Source organism: Lepisma saccharinum, chromosome 14 (assembly GCF_977018435.1).
Source record: "Lepisma saccharinum chromosome 14, izLepSacc3.1, whole genome shotgun sequence".
Lineage (NCBI taxonomy): Eukaryota > Metazoa > Arthropoda > Insecta > Zygentoma > Lepismatidae > Lepisma > Lepisma saccharinum.
In genome coordinates this window covers 47,813,391-47,836,551 of record NC_139242.1, presented here as the reverse complement: position 1 = coordinate 47,836,551, position 23,161 = coordinate 47,813,391, and positions in this window count along the sequence as shown.

Below are 23,161 nucleotides of genomic sequence, written 5' to 3'. Positions count from 1 at the left end.
AACAATTCAGTGAAAATATTGGAGCATTTCGCAGCGCCCCTGCGCCCCTCAGGATGCCGCGGCACACTCTTATTATTAACATATTTACCCGTCGTTGCCTTCTAATCGAGGGGTCCTCGGTTCGATACCCGTGGAGGAACTTAGTTATTCGAATCCCACTTAAAACTGTAGGTCCAGTCCCTATTAGTCTTACTGTTCACAAATTGGACTTAAAACACCAAAAAAATCAATCAAACATATTTACCATCCTTGATTTTATGCATTGCACGAAACTAATCGTTCCAGAGGCAGTCTTTTTGTATAGCTATGTGCAAATGGTAACGGTAACAGTAGTATAAGTCGTATAAAGCCTGTAACAAACGCCCAGAATGTGTCCTTTGCCCATCCATGCTTCGAGTGAATTGTTCAATTACAAGAACTGTCCGATGAAAAAAGAATAACAATTCTCTTTTAGATATATTAAAATATTTTAAAAATGTATCTATTACAAACAAGACTACTTACTGATTTGTCCGAATAAGTGGCTAAAGAACACACTCTAAATATGCACTTTCAATTATACATTTGCACATGAACTCCCTCCTGAAGGATAACCGGCCTAAGCCTATAATTGAGCTCTAGATATTACACAGAAAAAAATAAAATTCTTACTGTGGGTCGAGTAATTGAACGCAACACACCGACGCACAATGCATTTAATAATTATATCAACAGAAACTAAATTCTACATTATGCTGGCACTTACCTTTATAGAGGATACAGTTCCTTTAGTAATTTCTGTTACAACCACTGTGGTGAATTTTACTTCTAAAGGAAGTCCATCCGTCTTTCTTTTCTCCTAACAGTATTCATAGTGTACAAAACACAACACTACACTACACACACACACACGGCACAACAACACACACGCACGTCTGAAAGCCAATGCACATAAGGTCACCCAACCGCTTGCCAATAGATATCGCGCTCTCCAACAGTCGAAACCACTCTAACCGCGTTTTGCCGGTTGCCGCCAAAGAGCATAGGCTTTTTTATTGCCCCGCAAAAGGAAGGGAACTTGACCTTTCCAAAAATAACGTGTCCCTTGCAGGTCTCCCACAGCAACAGTGTTGCCAACAACTGAAACGCAGAAGTTGCTAAATCTTCAACATGCGCTATAAGTTGCTGAATCAAATTTACTGGTGAAAAATGCAAAATATATTTTTAAAAAGTGCTGTAAAGAAAAACTTACATCAGGTTTATTCCAACCAATAAATTAAATTGCAATGTTTGTGGTTTATATGTACATTAAAAAAATACTTAATTTCAAATGAGAATTTTATGCATATTTCATTTTAACTTTCTAACTTCAAAGAAGAAAATATTATGCGTAGCAAAAATGCATCTCTAGTATTCTGAAAGTTATATTTTGTTCTTCACATTAAGCATATTCCAATAACGTAGAGAATAGTAAAAATAATTTGCTAACATCAATTATTTTTTTTTACGGTAACAGCTATTTAGGCCTAGGACTCCATACTATTCTGAGTATAGTTACCAGAAAAATGCGCGTTCAATTGATGTAAATGTAGTCGGCACTTTCCTTTGCAATTTAATTCGGTGAGAGTTTTTTTTTTTTTTTGCATTAAAAACGTCGATTACTAAAAGAAGTTGCACAGTCTGAATGGCCCTTAGCCGCACATGCGCAAATCATATAAATCTTGAAAGATATGTAACTGCTGCAGACTCGTTTCTAAAGAAAAGTCGCTCGTCACTATTCCGTGAACTTTAGCGCCCACTGGAATTTAAAATCCGCCAGGTTTAGCGACTTCTCACTAGAGTTTGCAACTATGTAGTGCAGACCGTCTCGAGTCCCCCTAGGCATGCCTTGTATATGCTGCACTCTGGTGCCGAATGCAAGAAGTATTGCCGCTTGAATCAGGGCTCCCAGCACATATATGTTCGCAGAGCCCAGTGAACACTTTCGCGGTATAGTGGCCAACAGCCCGTTACCTGCCAGTTCACAACACACAACACAGCAAATGTGTTCATCGCAACCGTGCAACACAGGAGTCAGTGTTACCAACTATCTAAAAAAGTTATCAGACGTGGAAGACGTCAACTCCGAGTAAATTGTGTGTATATATTCGAACATCAAAAAAGTATTTTTTTGAATTAAATATATGTGTGTGTGTGCATTTAATATGTACGTAATTTAAAACATATACATGAGTGTTCACGTGCTCATGCGAACATTATCACGCGACGCGCCTGCCCTCGATATTCCAGGTTAGGATTCGCAACCTGGGGTTGTTGACAGAGCGTTCCACATTTTGGACTAAAGAGAAAGTTCCCTCACCTGCATCTTGGAAGTGTCCAGAAGCATCCTTGTCTCCCTCCGGCGATTGCCCTGATTTCGGCTGCACCTCCGAAGGCCTCGACGGGTCAATACTCCCCCCCTCCTCTCCTTCCGGCGTCCACCTATCTCATTGAACAATTCTTCTTGCCCAGCGGGGTCCTGGCGGCGTACGTCCCTCGCGTAGACGTGGGTCCCTCTCGGAAGCGCCCCGCGGGGGTCCGTCCTGACTAGATGTCCCCGCTCCTGCGAAGTTCCTTTCTTCACGAGGCGACGTTGCCAGATTGCCGTCCTTGGTTCTGCTCTCCTCTTTCCTTTGAAGCTCTTCCAACGTCCACGGTCTGTCATTGACGTAGAGGGTCCTGAACTTCAGTTGCACTCTGCATCCTTCATCTCTAGCCTGGGACATGTATATTTTCAGTTTCTGTCTGTACTGGCGGGTTTCATAAGAAAAATCTTCCGCCACACTTACTCCTGCCTCACGAAGATCTTTCGCCCTACGTAGCACTGCAGATCTGTCTTTGTAATGAGCGAACCTTGCAATTAATGGCCGCGGCTTAGTTTTGTCCCTTCTCGTACCCAGCCTGTGCACCCGTTCGAATATCCTGTCTCCTGCGGCCGTTTCTACCTTGTCACCCAATACTCTCTTCAGCGCTGCTTCAGAGTCCTCCCAGGTTTCATGTTCACTTTCCGGCACGTTGTAGAACACTAGATTTGATCTTCTGGACTGGTTCTCCAGAGCATCCACTTTCGCTTCAAGTTCATGCACTTTATCAAATAACCACTCAGTTTGCCTATTCGCCACTGCTAACGACTCCTCCAGCTCCCTATTTTTGTTCATGAGAATTTGCATATTTTCTCCCAGTTTCTGAATCTCTCCCTTGAGACTCTCCTGTCCTGTTTCCACCAGAGCATAAAGTTCATCCAGCGATCTTGGTCCTGGGTTGGGTTCTACCCCTGCCCGTAGAAGTAGCACCAACACCACCACACCGTATGCGAAGAAGCCATTCATCTCGGGTTCCTTTTCTTTCAGCCTCCTCTTTCCTCCTCTGAAGCCGCACCTCCCGATTCGTACCCGCCATGTGACGAGATCTACCCCCATCGTGAAATCTGGCACTGCCGCACTCCGGAGCTCACCCTCAACACAACCTTTCACTTCGAAGCCTCAACCCAATAGCCGCGTCTCTTAGTGAGGATGTCTCACAGCACAGTACCTCGTTCCAACAATGAAAGGAGCGGAGCAGCAGAGGATTGATGCCAGGTGAGGAATGGCCACTGCCAGAGTAAGATAGGTGCAGAACTTTTAATTTCCGATATTCATGTATATGCATGTTCTCCTGCCATGTATTAGAAGACTGAAAACTGAGAATTGTTTGTTTGTGTGGTACGTTGCTTCGCATGGATGTTGAAGAGCAAGCAGCCGAGAAATGAACAGGTTTTCATCCGTACTTCTGGAACTGCTTGGTAAATGGATGAGAGGTGAGTTCGCAGCAGGTAAGGTTTTCAGTGTTCATATTTGTTTTATGTGCATTTGAAGTTATCCAACGTGACATGAGTTACCTTAATTTTATTAAATTATCTGTGTGTATTATACATAATTTGCAATATTCTTGAATCCGTAGAAAGAATTTGGTATGTCTAGAGAGGAAAGGTCAAAGTGACCTCGTGATAAGCAAGAATACGATGAGATTACCTTCAGGGGACATTTAGAGGTCGTTTTCATAAACATCAAGGATTACTCCACTGAGTAGCCTATTCTATAAACAAGATTACTCTATATTGTTTGTTGCATCTTGACTATTGTTGGATGTGTTGTTTTCTGTGTTCTATTTACAGGACAACCTAATTCGACTGTGTTGACGTTGCCCTATGGGTAATAATAGGTAGTGTGACCAATGTAGAGGTTCGGCCTCCCGAAGAATGTTGGTGAAAGACGGAAGTCGATGAGTGTGGATGGTGAGGAGAGCGTGGGAGCTGAGGGACAGTTTTTGGACAGTGAGGAGTGAGTGGAGTGAAATCTGACAGGGAGGTCAGATAGTGACGATTGCCATTATTGAAAGGACAACCTGTGGGAATAATCGTCCTCCAAACGGGAGGCAAGTAAGATCCTTTTCGTAACAATGTCCATATCGATTCAGTCGTTGAGAGTATAAAACCCATTTCTAGTTCAAGTCAATTCTTTTGCCATTCCTTTGAACGTGATCTCTCGCACATCTCACTTTTAGGCCAAGCGGGTAATAACTTTTAGGAGATGACTGATGAATAGCTACGTCACCCAAGAGACAACGTAGGGTCCCTGGTTCGATCCCGAATTAGTATTCAAAATACGTTACGTGGTCCACTGCGGACCATGTGGATGTAGAAATGGATAATCATTTTGTCTAGGACGGGGAGAATGAAGCAAAGAGATGGGAGCAGAAGTGTGCGAATTATATTTTTACTTTTATCAGATTCACTTGTATACAAGAAATTTATGTATTTACATGGAAATTCACTCTATTAATTAGAGAAATATTAACACTAACTGTCACAAAGTTGGAAAATCGCCCAAGGACCCGTTCGTTTATTCACACAAATACCGTCCCAAGTCTTCACTTTTCAACTCTTGATCTCTTGAATTATATTTAATATATTGATACACGAGCATATTTCACTGCAGCCACAATAATTATTGCCGTACCAACAGGAATTAAAGTATTTAGATGAATTGCCCACGAAATGAGCACGCCAACACCAAGCGGAGGGCTAGCAAGTGAACGTGGTGCAAGAGGGAAGCCTTCTCCATTGAGGCCTGTAGAGGCCTATGGAGCCTATACGCCCGGGGTACTTGCGCCTGTGCGTCAACCTTCTTTGCTGCTTCCCTTCGCTCCGTCCATGGAGGTCAATTTTACATTGTAGGTGAGTGTAACATGGCTATTTTAGCAGAAAACTCATACATGTTCTTCTATGAAAAACTCAATATGCTGACCAAGGCAGAAATGTATTTTATTATAAAACATAAACTATATATATATACACAAACATTACTCCCCTGTGCGTCGCACGTCTAAGGTGAGTAATGTTTGTGTATATATATCGTTCTGTTTAGAACCTTTTTACATTTATAGAAGAGTCTGAAGAAGACCTTGCTAGAAGGTTGAAACGTTACGTTTAATTTATGTTTTATAATAAAATAAATTTCTGCCTTGGTCAGCATATTGAGTTTTTCATATCATGGAAACAAGGCTTAATGGTGTTATAATGTTCTTGTAATATATCAATTTAAAAAGCCAATACGGTATAGAGAATAATTTATGGGATTAATCTGCTCTATTATATTTTTAGCATTCAACCGCTAACCGGTATGTTCTTTGTGCTAGTTAAATTTAGGCGTTAAGTAGGTACGATCACAATTTTTATACTTCCTATCCTTTTATATAAACATATGCACATTGCCCGTAAATATCATTGCCTTGTTTTCGAAGGAACTATATGAATGCATTTTTCTGCATTTTAAAGGAGCTGTTTTTTTACCTTAGTTCTTTGATGTCGGCCGATTCGTGATCATGGATGTCGTCACGGCAGCTCCCGGATTGGAGTTTCCGTAGATGTTCTATGTAAATATCCATTCATCAACACCATGTAATCATCATTCATTCTCATCGTCGCGATCGGTCAAAAGTGGCTGAAAAGATACGGAAAATGACAAATACATGTGCGTAAATTTAAATCTCACCACACCAATCTTCAATGATTTCGCACCCTGCCTCTGTTTCTTCCGATTTCCGATATTTTTAGAGCAGCATAATACTAGTAGTTGCCTTGTGGTCTCTTGTCTTCATAGCAGAGCCTCTAGGGAAATAATGTGAGGAGGTGGCCGTGGGAAGAGGAGACCAAAAGAGACAAAAAGTCGCCCCCAGTTAAGGAAAGTATTCATGACCTATTAAGTCATTATTATTCTCACATTGCACAGAATGAGATCCATCCAAAGGTTTTCTCTATCACTTCGCTCGTACTTCCGTTTCTGTAGGAGTTCCATTGCGTTTATATTTTTGGTCTAATAAAAGCAGTTGGATGAAGTGCTAGTAGTGTAAACTTATTGTTTCTACGCAGTACTTAGTAGGTATGCATTTGTGGCCTCTTTTTTTTATGAATTGAATATCAGTTTTTGACATATTTTGACAGTTTTTTGTCGATGTTTTAGCGTTTAGCGATGTTTTAGTAAAATTTCCCTTTTTTCCCACTCGTACTTGGTAGGTATGCATTTGTAGCCTTTTTTTTTATCAATTGAATATCAGTTTTTGACATATTTTGACAATTTTTTTGTCGATGTTTTAGCGTTTAGCGATGTTTTAGTAAAATTTCCCTTTTTTCCCACCTCACACTTGGTAGGTATATCACGATCTTACGTGATATAACTTAACCTATTTATTTTATTACGTGCTAAACTACACGAGAGCCTCTACGTGCTTTGACCTACTTTAGAGTAGACCCAAATGGACAGTTCAACGTCAGAAAGTGGAGCTCGGAGTGGGGCTCGGTGGAGCTCGCCTTAATGGTTTTCTCTTGTAAGGCATAAGCCCCATTTTCTCGCAGTGTTGCCAACACCTCACTCGATCACGATCTTACGTGATATAACTTAACCTATCTTACAATTTTTTTACGATCTTCAGTGATATAACTTAACCTAGTATTTTTTTATTTGCACACCGAACTAACTTACATTATATTTTATATAACCTAAAAAAATGTATTGATTTTTTTTTAGTATGTGGCAATTTTTTTAGGAATTTTTTTTAAAACTGCTCCGTGACCCTCTCGTTCTTCACGTCATGGATGAAGGACTTCTCGGCGACCAGGATGACGCTGCACAGAGTATCGGCAGGCAGCGCGTCGTGGAACTCGCAAACGATCTTGATGTTGGTGCGATCGTTGACCACGACCTGCTTCCGCTTCGTGGTATTGATGACGAACATCGGCCTGTGGGTTTTGAATTCGCTGGGCGTGTAGTACATGTCGACGTTTCCCTCGGTCACGCGCTTGTAAGCGGTGTAAGCTTCGTAACGTTTTAGATAATCATCTTTGGTCATGTCGAGGTTGTAGTTCTCGCGCGGGAACACTTCGTTCCTCCCATTCTTGAGATAAAAATTTTTGATCTTGGAGTCGTCGAATTCGCAAACAGATTTTTCCTAAGTCTTACCGTTTCCAAGATAACCCCACTTCCGGTCGCCATTTTGGATTTCCGAGCATATGTTCTATTCATATTTTACTTACATATAGGTGTACATGATGAATCACCAAACAGATTTTTCCTAAGTCTTACCGTTTCCAAGATAACCCCACTTCCGGTCGCCATTTTGGATTTCCGAGCATAGGTTTTATTCATACTTTTTCTCACATATAGGTGTACATGATGAATCACCAAACAGATTTTTCCTAAGTCTTACCGTTTCCAAGATAACCCCACTTCCGGTCGCCATTTTGGATTTCCGATCATAGGTTCTATTCATACTTTTTCTCACATTTAGGCGTACGTGATGAATCACCAAACAGATTTTTCCTAAGTCTTACCGTTTCCAAGATAACCCCACTTCCGGTCGCCATTTTGGATTTCCGATCATAGGTTCTATTCATACTTTTTCTCACATATAGGTGTACATGATGAATCACCAAACAGATTTTTCCTAAGTCTTACCGTTTCCAAGATAACCCCACTTCCGGTCGCCATTTTGGATTTCCGATCATAGGTTCTATTCATACTTTTTCTCACATATAGGTGTACATGATGAATCACCAAACAGATTTTTCCTAAGTCATGAATTGGAGGGTTCTATGACAACCTATATTAATTCTCGTAAGAGAACAGAAAACACAAAAAAAAACAAAAAAAAACAATACTGTGGTCACTACAACAAATAGTCTTCTTCAACCCCAATCCAACAACCCAAAAATCATCATCCTAACTAGAACCGTGTAACTATCTGCCATCTGTTAGAGGTTTTGTGAACTAAGTGGTGCTTTGTTTGTGTGTAAAAAAAATGCAATGCTTTTTGCACTTGGTTATCATCACCTAACATGTTATTAATTGTTTTTTTAAAATTAATTACAACTGAAAACTAATAATTAATATTATCTAAAGTTACTAATTAATATTATACAAGTAATTGATATATTTTTTTTGTTCTTGTTGCTAGTGTTGGGTAATTATAGTTGTTGCAAAATATAGCTCTCGCGTATGACAGTTTCTGAGTTTTGTGGGTATATAAGAACAATTATACACGACCTCTCTCGGTTCTCCTCCGTAGCCGTGCGTGTTAAGGCGTTCACTCGTTCTTGTCATTGTTCGTTCTACGTGTGGCCTATAGGTTCGAACCCGGTCGTGGTCGAAAGTTTTTCAGCGTGTCTAGGAGTCTTTAACAGTGTGTATATTTACTTCTCTGTGTTGAGTCTACGGATTCTGAACGGGGTTGTTTAATGTATATGTTGTTCTTGATATATATATATATGGTGTTCATGTATGTATCCAAAGCACATTGGAAACAATATTCGATCATTAGCTGCGTTCAACCACTGCTGCGGTGGAGTGACCACCCCCTGTCCCCGGGGGTCCCCCCCTGTTCCCGGGGTCCTATCCCTGTCCCCGGGCTCGTGTTCCCGGTTAAGTTAGATTAAGTTGTCTAATGTCTATGTCTATGTGTAATGTCTATATGTAATGTCTATGTCCATGTCTTTGTAGGTTTTTTTTTGTCCTAAGATTTTTTTCAACGCAGGAAAAAATTTTCGATTGATGAAAAAAAAATGGTTCCATGACGACCTATGTTTATTTTGGTATGGGTGGACAGAGGACACCGAGACTCGACCGACGCACTAAACCCGACCTCTCTACGACTATTCGTTCAAAAGTTACGAGTGATCAAAGTTTTTGGGAGGGGGTGGGCTAACTTCTTACCCCTTGACCCCAGGACCACCAAAACTTGGTATACGTATTCTACACCTCCAAAATCGACAGGGGTCATATAACGATGCCGTATGGGGGTGTTTTTCGATATATTTTTTCGATAACTCTTACCATTTTCGAGATATTTGCAATTTAAGATTTTTTTAACGCTGGACTTAGAAAATTTTCGGTACATTTTTTTTTGTTCCATGACGACCTATGTTTATTTTGGTATGGGAGGACAGAGGACACCGAGACTCGACCGACACACTAAACCCAACCTCTCTACGCGTACTCTACGTCACCAAAAAAGGTTAAAGGTTCCAAATAACAATAGTTAGAGTTTCCCCAATCTAGTAAAGTGGATTGGTTGAAATCTCCAAGGCGTATTTTGCATATTTTTTTTTCAAATATGAACACGTTAAAACTGAACTGTCTCGGATTTTTGAGTTTTGTATTCGCCCTGAGAAAATTCTATATAAAATAACATACCTGAAAATTATATTCACAGTAGATTGATTTTTTGAGTTTTGTAATCACCTCAAGAAATTCTATATAAAATAACATACCTGAAAATTGTACAGTAGATTGAATTCTTGAGTTTTTGTATTCGCACACAAGAAATTCTATATAAATAACATACCTGAAATTCTATTTACAGTAGATTGAATTTTTGAGTTTTGTAATCACTCCAAGAAATTCTATATAAAATAACATACCTGAAAATTGTATCGCTATATACTAGACTTTTTGATTTCTGTGATTTTGGAGAAAGCAATGGCATCCACCACCAGTTTCAATCGTAAAAATGATAAAACTGAATGTGTTACTTGTGGGAAGCTAATCTCAAGGAACAATTTATCGGTACACAGGGCAAGATGTAGCGAAACAGGTTCGAGAATTAATCGTTCGTCACCTTCTAAGTCTTGTGCTCGATGCGGAAAGATGATTAGCATTACAAATTTAAGTAAACACCTGAAAATTTGCAAACCATCGACCGAACAAGGAACATTGAAAAGAAAAATCGATGATCCAGGAACCGAAGCTTCCACTTCCAAGCAAATTAAATTATGTAATGAACGCAAACCAATTAGATCTGCATTTAACCGTCATATTCAGGATTTCTCTTTTACTTCGGAACCAGGCTGCGACATTCTTAGTTTCTTGCGTGAAACGAAAACATCCGTGATAAATATTCTAAAAAATAAATTGGAATATAATTCCATAAAAGTATACGTTGATCTATTTTCCGAATACGAAAAAGTCGATGGTACAACAAGAGTTTTTTATCATCGAACAAAAAACCAGGCTCTTCATTTGGCGGATGTCGGTAATTTGGACGGATTTTATTCTGATCTTTCAAATGAACTGGTTAAGAAACACGACGATTTCGAGGCTAAAGGGTCGGGATGGTCTCTGTGTGGAAGTCCTCACACGTTAACCGTTTACGTGAACCAATTCTCGCCTCTTCGTGCATCCAGCTACGTTCCTCTTCCAGTGGATATTAAAAATAAAAAAGCTGTGCTGAATATTCAAAATATAGATGATAAATGTTTTCTTTGGTGTGTGTTGGCGGAACTTCACCCGATTCATTGGTCAAATCATCCGGAACAGGTTTATCATTACAAGCACCATGAACCTGAACTGGAAAATGCAATGGCTGGCATCGAATACCCGGTAACCATTTCTGATATATCAAAATTCGAAACACGAGCACGAGATGCAGAAGGAAAACGCTTAATCATCAACGTGTATTCCTATACGTTGGATAAACATGTCGTGCATCCCGTCAGGATAAGCGATATCGACGATGACGATCCTCGTGTAATAAATCTTCTTCTTATTTCCAACGACAGTGTTCACCATTACTGTCTCATTCGTTCACTATCACGTTTGGTCAGAAGTCAAACTACCAAGTATGCAAACAACATCGAAGTTTGCCCGAGATGCCTAACCACGTTCGACGATATAAAACAAGTCGATTATCGAAAATACACCGGACGTCAGATTGCTATCGAGAAACTTGCCGAACATAAAATTTATTGCGGCAACAACAGACCGGTTCGAATGTTGATGCCCGAAAAGAACGAAGTGGAAGAATTCAAAATGCACAAGGCGTTGTTGGAACATCCGGCCATCATCGTTGCTGATTTCCAGGCGTTCCTCAAACCACTCTCGTACTGCGATCCGGATCCCGAAGTTTCTTCCACCACACCTTACCAGCTTCACGAACCAAACAGTTTCGGTTACGTTGTCGTGCGACAGGATAAAATAGATGAACCGTACGTATACCTAGGACCCGATGCAATCGAACGCTTCTTCGAAAAGATGATCGAGGAAGTTGGGAAAATTGGATGCATGCTGCAAACATCGAAACCGATGCTTCCGTTATCTGCTATCGAACTTCAAAATTACTATGACACTGTCAAGTGTCCTGTGTGCGATAACCACTTCACGGACGACAATCGTAAAGTGTTTCACCATTCGCATACGGACGGTCGCTTCATAAGCGGAATCTGTAAACCTCAAAATCCAAACACCAAAATTCGTCCCCATATTCTTTCACAATGGCTCTAATTACGATTTTCATCCCTTAATTAGGAAACTAGGATACGACACACAAAAAGTAGATATTCTTGCTCAAAACGAAGAACGATACATCTCTATAAGTAAGAAAGTTATGATTCCTGAGACTAAAAATACCATCGAGATGAGGTTTCTGGATTCATACAGATTTCTCTCTGCCAGCCTGGACGCTCTTGCCAGCAAACTTTTAGACGAACAATTCAAAATTACAAGAGCTAGTTTTCCCAACGTAGACATAGAACTCGTTAGACGTAAAGGGATTTATCCTTACGAATACGTTAGTGATAATTCTAAATTTAATGACGACGCTCTCCCACTTCCAAGAGAATTTTACAGCAGACTCAGAGAGAAAGGAATTACGGACGAAGAATACCAACACGCGCAACTCATGTGGGAGAAATTAGAATGTAAGACACTCGGAGACTACCACGATGCCTACTTAAAATTAGACGTAACGATACTCGCGGATGTTTTTCAAGCGTTCAGGAAAACGGCAACGAATATTTATAAATTAGATCCAGCGTATTTCTACAGCCAACCGGGATTAGCATGGTCGGAAATGTTATTCCAGACAAAGGTCAAGCTGGAACTGATATCGGACGTGGACATGTTACTTTTTATCGAGAGGGGGATTCGGGGCGGGATGGTACAATGTGTACAGAGATATGCAAAAGCCAACAACGTGCACATGAAAGAAGATTATGATTCAAATCGAGCATCGAATTACATCTTCTACGCCGACGTTAATAATCTCTACGGACATGCCATGGTACAGAAACTTCCTTACGGGGGATTCGAATGGGCATCAATAGACGTAGAAAATTTCGATGATAGTGAGTATGGCTTCTTCGCAGAGGTGGATATCGAATTCCCCGACCATTTACACGATCTGTTCAGCGATTTACCACCGGCATCCGAGTTCAAATCTTCGCCTCATTCTAATCAATGCAAGCTTTTATTGACTCTAGAGGGAAAAAAGAGATACGTTGTTCATTACTCGAATCTCCGATTCTTGATCGGGAAGGGTGCTAAGGTAGCGAATATTAGAAGAGTCCTCAGGTTTAAACATTCCGAGTGGCTCAAACCGTACATTGAAACAAACACGCAACATAGGACAGTTGCCACTTCCGATTTAGACAAAGATTTTTTTTAAATTGATTAATAACGCGGTGTATGGCAAGACGATGGAAAACGTGCGGAATCATGTAGACGTGAAATTGGTTTCAGATAAAAATAAATGCATGAAGTGGGTGGCCGATCCTAGATTCAAGTCGAGAAAAATTTACAATGAGAATTTGGCACTTTTCAATCTAGATATAAAATTGATGAAATTCAGAAAACCAATTTACGTTGGCGCAACGGTTCTCGACTTGTCGAAACTTTACATGTTCGAATTTCATTACGACGTGATGAAACCCTTCTTCAATGATAAGATATCACTTTTGTACACGGACACCGACAGCTTCATTTACAGCATACAAACACCTAACCTCTATGAAGACATAAAAAATCCTTCCATGCTCGAGTATTTCGATACTTCTGCATATCCTCAACCCAACAAATTTGGGATTCCTTCCCTCAACAAAAAAGTCCTAGGTAAACTGAAAGATGAATGTAACGGTGATATTATTGTCGAGTTCGCGGGTTTGCGTTCGAAAATGTATGCCATGAGAACAGAAAGTAGCGTCACGAAGAAAGCAAAAGGTGTGTGCAAGAATACGGTGGAGAACAAACTCACCTTCCAGGATTACATCGATTGCCTTTACTCACAATCGACGATACTAAGTATAGAACAAAGAATCCAAAGTGTAGACCACGTGATTACAACAAACAAAGTTAGGAAAGTAGCATTAGATCCGCATGACGATAAAAGATGTATTTTGTCTTGTGGAATCCACACGTTGCCTTGGGGACACTATCGTTTAGAAATTAGTAAAAATTGTAGGCAATGCAATTGAAAAAAAATAAACTTAAATAACTATAACTAAAATAAAAAAAACTTTAACTGTCTCAAATTATCGCATACACAATAAATAACTAGCAAGGACAATGAATCTCTTTGGTTTCCGAAAGCAAACAATGGAGACTGTACACCGCACGGCAGATCATGAATTTCTACCTTCCATGTTATCTAAACTCAACGGTCTGTTGATCAATCAATTTTCGGAACGCTGCTCTTCTTGCTGGAACAGTGACGATTTCAGATTCGCGACGATCGACATGACGAAGAAACCCAACGACGGAGAATACAGAAACAAAATCAACGACTTTCTAAATGTTGCAGCAGGGCTCTCACCACTCCAAGTTCACGTTGAAGGGCGTGAATTCCACACCGGAACGTCCGTTCCACCGGGCACGGAAGTCGATGTTTATCGCGATGGTACGAATCCCACCGGCTGCACGGAAGCAGATCTCCACGTGTATTTCTCACCCGACACGCTCAACGCCACGTGCATCCGCAAGATCATGGCCTTGCGTAAAAAAAATTAAGGAAGTCAAGAATTGCGAGAAGACCTTGCCGCCGGGCAAATATTGCTCGAAATGGACGCGAAACAGAACACGGCGAAGTTGATGATGAACAGCATGTACGGTCAGATCAGGGCTGTTTCAGTCTTATGGAAGATTGGTTGACCGTAGTTAGTATTCTGTGTTTCTACTGTTCCTCGCGAACCGGCTGAAGTCAAATTCCTGTCCATATTCACGAACCTTTTCTTGTACTAAATTTTATTGCGAGAATGTGAGTAGAATACGTGTAATATTTACAAATAGCACCAGCAATGTACGTATTCTACAACTCTTTCATCTACACACTATTTAGTTTTTAATTTGGATAAGTAGCTTCATCCGGCCGACCAGTCTGCTTAAATTTTGAAATTATGTCGTCTGATTCTTGTCATTAGAATATTATTTTGGGGATGCGGTAAGTGTTGCCTAATGTAGTTAATGAAACCGTAATTTAACATTGTATGAAATCACTGCGTAATACTTATCAAAGCTTTTTTTTCAAAAGTGATAAAGAAGTATCGCCAAACGCGAACCAAATTCCGTTCATTTCATACATCACTACAGGCTTGCATTCAGTATCGAAATCGAACTTTCTGATTGTAATTGTGTACCATTTGTTGTGTAAAATAAAAACTCAGGAATTTTAATGAAATGGTAATAATATTATATACTGTTCTGTAAGGGCCAAGTTCCATGTGTATAACTTAATCTGTGATGTTATGCTTCTGCAATAACTTATTTTTTAAATTCCTCTCGTATTTGCTTGCTTGCTTGAGTGGTTTAGGTGGACCAGGTTTGGTTCTCTTACTTTTATAATTATACACACGCGCGGAAATAATCAGATAATTAAACATAATGATCCTAATCTACTTATGTTATGATTCCGGTAATTATTGTGCTAGTGAAAATAACCCTACATGCTATTCTCACCACCTGGTGAAAATAGTCGCAGCCTTTTTTATTTGTATGTAGCTAATCCTTAAGGATCATTTGAGGTAAATGCAACTTTGTATTGAAAGCAGCATATTTTCAGTTACTATTTTCACCAAGTGGTCAACCTCGTTTTTGTGCTATTTTCACCTAAATTCATGATTCCTCATAATGTGGGAATTATTTTATAAAACATTCACGTTCTCTTGTAAGATTTTGTTTTGCATTGCTTGTTAGGTTCTATGTCTCAAAAAATAATCATCTATACCATGTGATATCACTGCTCTCTCTAAAAAGTGGTAATAATAATCAATAATCAGCATTTTTAATTTGCAAAAATTGACAATGTGTGAAATATAATAGCATCTGTACTTAATAATAAAGGTACCAGTTTCATAGATCGGAGACACATTGAAATCAGATATTTTGTGTTTTGCATGGTTCGTACCTACCAATTGCGTATTGCGGAACATAGTTCAAGGTGCCATTGTGCGTTTTACACAAAAACAAACACTTGTTCTACGCATTTATCTAAGTGCTATCGAATGCACGTAACGGTGCGATATCACTTACTTGGTGAATGATATCGCTTCTTTTGTTTTCCAATATCAGTGTTTTCCAACCTTCTTCACCGAAAAATACCTACTATCGTGTTCGTCACGTGTACAAATTGTACATTGCTGACTGATAGCCCCACGAACCATTCCGATAAAGTTAGGTTAGGCAAGCATAGTTAAAAAAAGGGGGGTTGGAAACACTGACATGATTTCCCGGTCAAATAGATACCACGATGAAAGAAAATACCTTGACTAACGTTGGAAACCTTAGAAAAACTCATTTCCGTAAGTAGTTTCTTCTGTAAAAGTGAAGAAATGTGTCTCCGATGTATGAAACTGTTACCATAATAATAAAAAAAACTGCTGAAAATAACTTGTTCTGCTCGTCCCAACACCTCATGAATGTAGTTGCACATTTTTTTTTTATTTTGAGAATAATTACTGAAAATCATGGTTCCCATTGTATGAAGTTTTTTTTAGAAGCTATACAAGAGAATGAAAAGGTGCTTTCAGTACTGCAAACAACTGTGGGAATAACTTTGCAGTTCGGAGAAACCTTTCTGTGGAAAAGAAACAACACTGTACTACTTTACTATACCTGAGACACCTGGGAATCATTTCTTTCGCACTCTTTTACATTGCTAACGTACTATTCTGCATTCCGAAACACTTATTTAGGTGAAATAATTGAATTTGTTAGGAAAGTAATGTATATTTCTTACATTTACGAGTACTTACTGTTCTTGTTTATTTCCACACACAACATGGCGATAGCTTACCCTTGATCGTTCCTTGAGCCAGAAAAACCATTGACGTTAGCTCAAAAATTCACGATAGCCCCACAAACCATCACGGGGACGAGGTATGCCTACTAGGTTAGGTTAGGCCTGTTAGGTTTGGTTCCATTAGCACTCCTTTCGTTCAATTTAAGATATACGGACAATACGAGAGCGTATTGTGCTCTCGTGCAGGAAGCAAATGGCGGCAGCAGCAATAGCGCGTCGGAAATAGATTTTCGTAGAAAACCACATGCATTCGCATTAAAATGAATCAAAATTACATTCCCGAACATCAACAACGCTACAGAAAATGATTTGCGTAAGTACTTTCTCCTGTAAATTTGAAGGGATCCGTCTCAGGTATAGTAAAGTGTTACCAACAACACTTCAGAGTGTGATCATTTCCACAATTTATCTATTTTAAGATGAACATTTTTGTGTTCAGTAACATTCATGTATCATGATACACACAGTACAGTAGTTACTGATATAACAGATTAATCAAGTCCAGTGAGATGTATGAAAGTAAGTAGTCTCTGCTGCACACTGTTTATGCTGTACTTCATTAAACACTAGTTGCTCATGTTATAAAACTATGCGTAATAACTACAGAAAGGAGGTATGGAGTAGCAGGGTCCAATATGAATTTTTCATTTTTGTAATGGTGCTCGTATGTCCTTAGGATAAAGCAGCCAAAGTTGATAATGAAGTCATGCATTTCTTAAAGTGAGTACATTATTTTTGTTTGCCATAGCTTCGGTCGACTTTATTTTTGCAAAGTATACTCTCATTTATGTGGTGAGCACACTAGCATGTTGGCTACTGAAATGTTAGTGTCACCAGGGAAACTATGTTACCCATTGGGCAGTTCCCAGTACATATTTTTTTAATAGTATTTGAACATGAAAACGCAAGAAAATTAATCCCACTGTACAGCACTGTAGAGCATTTATTTAATTTCTAGGAATTATCCACCTGTGCGCATGTTTTATGCACACATCAAGATAGAAGAGATACAAATGCAAAGTCCGGTATGGGACTTGGACGTGGGAAGTGTAATAAATTTGGCACTTCTCTGTTTAGGTCTCATATCAGCTGGCAGAAAGTTCATCGTGGAGGGAAATAAATCAACATTTCTTCATTCATGTTCAGCTATTTAGTAAATGATGAGTATTTGGTTTTTAAATAAGCTGTTTTATGTAAGAGATATTGTAGATATTATTTTATATATATGTAGATATTATTTTTGTTAATATTTTCTGTGTATTTTTAAAGTAGAAATATTAATTTTCAATATTACCGGTTTTCATTCTTTCAATTGCTTTACATGCTGAAAGAACAACAAGGAACAAGTAGTTCAAGGAACAACTATTAATTTTCGAAAATATGTTTTCATACTTTTCTTTCAGTGTAAAAGCATATATGTATAGTAGGTGCTGCTACACTTGCTACAATAAGGTATGAAATTTCACTTCAACTTAATGGTCCGTGTCATGACAGTAAATTTGTGTTAAAGGCTGAACTTTTTCGTAGCATTCAACCTAGTACTTTTCATTTATTTGATTTTTGAGAAAACTTCCGAGCATTCTCTTGGTAATTATTATATTTTTTTCTGTGCAGACTAACCTATTTCTAATCAGTGCCATAAAGTATGTGAACTGATCCCTGACAGTATTGAAATTTTTATTATCGAATGGAGTGTAGTTGCTGTACGCAGTAATTTTTTCCGTTTTAATATGTGGCAAACAAAATCTTTTTTATTGATCGATGTGAAATCTTGCAATACAATCCTGTATAGCCGAAGGATCAATCAGGGAAAAAATATTTTTGCAAATATGGATTAGCATGACATAAATCATTCTGAATTCTTGTATACTTATTTCATTCTAGGAATTATCCACCTGTGTGCGTTTTTTATGCACACATCAAGATAGAAGAGATACAAATGCAAAGTCCGGTATGGGACTTGGACGTGGGAAGTGTAATAAATATGGCACTTCTCTGTTTAAGTCTCGTATCAGCTGGCACAAAGTTCATCGTGGAGGGAAATAAATCAACATTTCTTCATTCATGTTCAGCTATTTAGTAAATGATGAGTATTTAGTTTTTAAATAAGCTGTTTTATGTAAGAGATATTGTAGATATTATTTTATATATATGTATATGTAGATATTATTTTTGTTAATATTTTCTGTGTATTTTTATAGTAGAGATATTAATTTTCAATATTACCGGTTTTCATTCTTTCAATTGCTTTAAATGTTGAAAGAAGTCTACAAGGAACAACAATTAATTTTCCAAAATGTTTTCATACCTTTCTTTCAAGCATATAGTATGTATAGTAGGTGCTGCTACACTTGCTACAATAAGGTATGAAATTTCACTTCAACTTAGTGGTCATTGTCATGACGATAAATTTGTGTTAAAGGCTGAACCTTTTCATAGCATTCAACCTAGTACTTCTTATTTATTTGATTTTTGAGAAAACTTCCGAGAATTCTCTTAGTAATTATTATATTTTTTCTGTACAGACTAACCTATTTCTAACCAGTGCCTTAAGGTATGTGATCTGATCAGTGGCATGCCCAGGATTTTCGAAAGGAGGGGGTTATGTATACATTTTTTAGTAGTCAGCACTCATTTTGCCATCTTTACCTGCATTTGATGTTCTTTTTTTTAAGGGAATACTGGGCCAAAGGGGGGGGGGTTATAGCCCCCACCAACCCCCCTTGGTCACGCCACTGACAGTATTGAAATTTTTATTATCGAATGGAGCGTAGTTGCTGTACACAGTCATTTTTTTCCGTTTTAATGTGTGGCAAAGAAAATATTTTTTATTGATCTGTGTAAAATCTTGCAATACAATCCTGTATAGCCGAAGGATCAATCAGGGAAAAAATATTTTTGCAAATATGGATTAGCATGACATAAATCATTCTGAATTCTTGTATACTTATTTCATTCCATTTCTCCACCCAAGAAAAAAAAGTCACCTATTTTAAGACTGTTATTTTCGTATGATGAAGATTTTTTAAAAAAATGCTTTTAGAGGAAATTATATATTTCCGCTCAAAGTAATAATGCAATTTCAGGAAGTTTTGGTAATAGTACGTTTTCCATATAATTTTCGTATACTTTTATTTTTGTTTGATAGAAATCAATTTTAATGCGAAAAGTTTGTAATTAAACGAAATCATTGCATATAATTAATTTCCGCCACTTCTAACTACGTTTAGTCAATTTGCGCGTATAATTTATTATACCCGCAAATCGGCTGAACGTGGTTAGAAAGTATCGGAACGCGAATGGTACGGAACACGATAGTGTTTTGTCGTTTCGAGCAATCCGCGAGTCCTTGCGCATAGCGTTCGTCTTCTGTTTTTTCCCCGACGGTGCTGCCGTCGGTGGTCGCGAGGAAACGACCTTCCAGTGCCGCCATACTGTCAACCATTTTTAACCCGCAGCTGTAACATCTTGTAGTAGTATGTCTATGGGTCAGATGTACGAGCTGAAAGACATTCCCGAAGAAATTCGCGCTCACGTGAACCAAACTTACGTTCGCAGACCCTACGGGAAAACGTTGGGGGTTCGTTCGTTTCGAAGAACACCCCGCGCTTGTGCGTCTCTAGTTACTTTTCTGTCACGAACCATCCTATTGAAATCGCGCGACGTGGTCGAAAATTTCCCCTCGAACCCCAGCGTCCGCGGATGATGTACATGGACACGGATTCGCTTTTCATCCTCATGGATAAACGCGATCAGGCCAGCTTGATCGATCACCTGCACGAGCGGTTGGTTCCCGAACTTGCGGGTGAAGGTCGAATTCGTACTGAACGATCGCACCAACATCAAGCTCGTCTGCGAGTTCCACGACGCGCTGCCCGAGGGCACCGTGTGCAGCGTCATCCTGATCGCCGAGAAGTCTTTCGCGTACGACGTGAAGAACGAGAGGGTCACGGAGCAGTTTTAAAAATATCGCCAACAAGCAAGAATGGCTTTTCTACAATCCCAATTCCAAAATTTTTAATCTAAAACACACCCAAAGCACTCCAATACGTTTGCAGAGTGTTTTTTAGGATCAAAAAACTAACTTGCAAATCGAATTTCTTAAAAAAAAAAAATTGAGGGGGCGCTTGCTTATACTCTCCCACTCTCCTATTTGTTCACTGAACATGTGTCCTTCACACAGCACAGTCGCTACAATATCATTTTTTGTATCATGAGGAGAAAAACATCGTAGCAGGAGGAGAGGGGGGCCCAAAAACATCGTAGGAGAGAGGTGTCCCGTTTAGGTCGTAGCAGGGGGAGGGCACACATTGTAGAAGATCACACATGAGTTTAAAAAAAAAAACACATCGTGGCAGATTACACTGAGAGCAAGGTCGTGGTAGATTACACTGAGGGACCTTACAGTAAGAGGAGACAGCAGCCTTATAGGAAAATGTCTTAAGTTATTTCAAAAGTAGGTCAAAGGACGAGAGCAAAATTTGCAGGAGGTAAAAAATAGCTTAAAAAGTGATGCCAGAGCTTCTTCTCTCCATTTTTCTCTCATTGTAGGTTAGTTTAGTGCGTAAAAAAACGGATTACGCTGAGAGCAGAAGCCTATTAGCAGGTTGTAGTAGATTACACTGAGGGAGACCTTACAGTAAGAGGAGGCAGCCTTATAGGAAAATGTCGTAAGTCATTTCAAAAGTAGGTCAAAGGACGAGTTAGCATAAGAGCAAAATTTGCAGGAGGTAAAAAATAGCTTAAAAAGTGATGCCAGAGCTTTTTCTGTCCATTTTTCTCTCATTGTAGGTTAGTTTAGTCCGTAAAACGTCGTAAAATAAAAAGTAGGTCAAAGGACGCAGCCAGAACGTAGCATACAACCTACTACTTAAAGTAGGTCAAAGCACGTAGAGGCTCTCGTGTAGTTTAGCACGAAAAAATGAATAGGTTAAGTTATATCACGTAAGATCGTGATATACCTACCAAGTGTGAGTGGGAAAAAAAAGGGAAATTTTACTAAAACATCGCTAAACGCTAAAACATCGACAAAAAATTGTCAAAATATGTCAAAAACTGATATTCAATTGATAAAAAAAAGAGGCTACAAATGCATACCTACTAAGTGCTACTTTGAAACAATAAACTTACACTACTAGTGCTCACTTGTCTTTGGAATTTTGAGTCTGTTAATTGTCTATTTCGTCAACTGTTTAGTGTGTTACAGACAATCAGTATCAGGACAAGTGGAGCTAGTTGTCAACCGGGCAATAAGTTTTGCAAATAAATGACTAGTAGGCTGAGATGAAATCCGATATAACCACTTCCTTTTGAATATGTTGTTTTCCCCACCGTTGTATCCCTGTTTTTTCACATATTTCACAGAATATGTGTGTTCCTTGAAATCCTGGCATGCAGTGCTCAACGACAGTAAATAACGTCACAGATGCAACCCAATGGTGTGTTGGATTACCATCATACAGGCGTCAAATGAGGATTTTTGAATGTCTGTAGCGACGAAATGACGCATTAACGATAACAATGTTACTGGGAAAAAGTTGTTTGTTTTGATGTGGTCTATATGTTTCTGTGGCCCGTGGGTGCCACTAAAATGGCACCCTTTATGTATGGGGAAATTAGGGGTTGGGTGAGCGGGTTTTCATTAGCTCCCGCTTACCTCTTTGGAACGCAGTGAACGCCACTGAACACAAAGCCCTGTTATGCGATAACAGGAGAAGTTCCATATTTGAAAATATGAAGCACATTTGTTGTTCCTCACTGTTACGTGGATCGTGTATTGGATATGCAAAAGGAATATGTAAAATATTGTTAAATTCTGCTTGTTTGTTTGTTTGTATGGCTTCAGATTTGTTTTAAAAACTAGAAGGGACATTCTTATGTTACATATTTCTTACTTTTTGAATATTTTCAGTACATACTTTTTGCGCCTTCATGGCACGATGCTATATGCACGGGGAACTTTACCGTTTCAATTACTTTACTGCTTTTAGTACAATGTTTATATACGGTTAACATTACGTCGTACAATTTCGCGAAAACACCTCATTCCGCACTCTGCAATTCCATATATTTACGCTTTCTTATAATTATTAGTCCTTCGATTCCTAATTATCTTGTAACCTTTGTTTGCGTATACCATATTGTAATATTGCGCAGAAACTGATTCTATTTTTTGTACCTCAGTATCCGATTTTCTTTCAATTGCTTCACCTTAAATTTCTGAAGATCTTGTGCTGCCATCTATTACCCACTATTTGAGTTAGCTGTTATCGTGGCTTGGAACATCCAACTTTATGGTAAAATTAACAACAGAAAATGCCAATGCAATATACATATAGGTATATTTGTCTGTATGGAGAAGCATGGAATTTACTTCCGCTTCCCACATCTACGCACACTTTGTCAGCATGTATATTTAAATCATTTCTTCCGTTCCTGGAATATCGGAAATAATCGAGACGGTCAAAGACTTCGGATCCCAAGAGAAATATGAAAGGTTTTTATGAAGAAAGCGCGTGTTGAAATTCCATTTTCCTGTCTAATTTTC